Here is a 2,196-nt window from a genome sequence, read left to right as displayed (position 1 = left end):
TCCCGTTTGTCGTGCCCCACTTGTCATGTTTCTATTCCCCACCAGTGGGGCGCGCCACACACTTTGAGAAACCCTGAGCTAGTGGAATCAACAGTCTCTTAATGGTGTCAATTAATATGAATGAAAACATGTCCCACCTCCCTACATACTTCAGTGCATCATATTGCAATATATCATTTGACACACTGAAGAAGATTTCTGCTGATTGGCTAACCCACGAGGTGAATGGTATTGATTTATTTGAACACAGCTTTTACAAAAATCAATAATAATAATAAAAACAGCACTGAAAGTAAATATTAATGGGATGGCTGTGGGAACTCGACAACTGTTAGTGACGTCACACTAGGTTGGCACCTGATGGGAACTGGCAGGCCGGCTCCCATGTCTCCTCCCAGATTTTTCCACTGTAAGTATCAGTAACACAAAACCACATTAGAACAGTTAAAAACAGAGGAGCCATTTTAACATAACAGTTTCACAGCATATTTTCAATAAAATATTGTATGGTCTTGTATTTCATTGTTTTTCTACAAAGTATAAAAAGTATACATATACATATATAGTGTTTGATGCAATGTTAAACATCAGCCACTTTCATCGATAAAGTCATAGAAAGAAAACTAGCCAAGAGCCAATATCAGTCAACGAGGATGATCTTGGCTGATACTGATGTTCTACCAATATATTGGTCAAAGTGGTATTGGTTTCCTATATAGAATCACACGGGGGCAATTATGCATGGCATGGTACTGAAAAGAGCAAGTGACTAAATCCTGTAGACAATATTTGACACTGCATTTAATCCATCCTATACCAACAGTGTAACCAATAGTGCAATTAATATATAGGTGGGTCTCTAAAATTACAATATTGTGCAATATTTCAAGCCATTTTTGTTGTTTTAATCTTGATGATGACAGCTTACAGCTCATGAAGACCAAAAATCATCATCTCAAAATATTAGAATAAAGAGGAATAAAGAAATGTCGACCTTTTGACAATAACTTAACAAATCTGACTTTATCAAAAATATTTAATTCATACACTCTATACTTGGTCTGGCTGCTTTTGCACAAATTACTGCTTCATTGTGGTGTGGTATGGAGGCCATCAGTGTATGGCATTGCTGACGTGTTATGGAAGCCCAGGTTGCTTTTATAGTAATCTTGAGGTTGTCTGTAATGTTGGGTTTGGGGTCTGTCATTGTCCTCTCTATGGGGTTTAGGTGAGACGATTTAAGCACAGTAATACCATGCAAAGCAAACCAGTTACTAGCAGTTTTGGCACTGTGGCAGGGGCAGAGTCTTGCTGGAAAAGGAAATCAGGATACACATAAAGCTCGTCAGCAGATGTAGCCATGCATTACATTACAAACTTTATCCACTATCTATGAGATAGTTAAAAGTGGAAACAGAAAGGACATGTATGAAGGCAATATAAACCAATATAAAGCAGTACTTACCATGCAGAGCAAGGTAAACATTTCACCTTATCTTCTGCTTGCCCCTACAGAAAGACACATACATGTAATCAGGTTTTGAATTTCAAATTATTGTTATAATTATTATTTCTTACATTAGCTTTGCCTTGTTGTTAAAGGACCAGTTGCAATGATGATGATGAAAAATGGACTCAGAAAATGTGTGTTATTCCAACTCAAGACTTATCTAAGTCTGTTTAAAATATAAAGATAATGTAAAAAGCACAGCAGTTAATCAAAAATGCAATGGGGGGTGAAGATGACTGAAGTTGGTAACCACTTGCTTAAATGGTCAGTATTTTGTGATATGTGAAATGCCAGATGAGCCACAGACAATTGAGAGATGATCAGACAGACTAATGAAAAATATATTTCCATCTTACCTCATTTATCCTTCTTCCTGTTATGGGGTCATATTTGAAGATCTGTTGCCTACTGCATTCCCAACAACCTTAAATGACAAAAAAATTATAATTAATTAATATATATATATTAATTAACCATAAATGTCAAGAAACTTTAACAAATTCTTGGGGAAGAACATTAACTATTGTCCTTGAACTTTGAAAACGTCAAAAGGGCCATTCACACCAAGAACGATAATTATAAAAAAATATTGTTCTTGTAAATATGATAAACTATAACGACATGTAGAACAATATTGTTGGGGATCACTTTTAAAGTGATTTTGAGAACGATAAAAAGCTAACAGA

At 35.6% G+C, this 2,196-nt stretch overlaps 1 long non-coding RNA gene across 1 annotated transcript; it reads right to left on the bottom strand.

Annotated features, from left to right (window-relative positions):
* Positions 1-219: 219 nt before the first annotated feature.
* On the bottom strand, positions 220-1,925 carry LOC130102442 (uncharacterized). The gene is made up of 3 exons (XR_008809216.1): positions 1,867-1,925; positions 1,466-1,509; positions 220-407 (listed from the first exon to the last, which is right to left on the bottom strand). It is a non-coding gene; the product is annotated as an uncharacterized LOC130102442 (long non-coding RNA).
* Positions 1,926-2,196: the final 271 nt, after the last annotated feature.

Source organism: Rhinichthys klamathensis, unplaced genomic scaffold (genome assembly GCF_029890125.1).
Source record: "Rhinichthys klamathensis goyatoka isolate OS25496 unplaced genomic scaffold, OSU_Roscu_1.1 h1tg000272l_1, whole genome shotgun sequence".
In the NCBI taxonomy this organism is placed as follows: domain Eukaryota; kingdom Metazoa; phylum Chordata; class Actinopteri; order Cypriniformes; family Leuciscidae; genus Rhinichthys; species Rhinichthys klamathensis.
The sequence above is the reverse complement of the archived record's forward strand: the minus strand, read 5'-3'. Positions and strand labels throughout refer to the sequence as shown.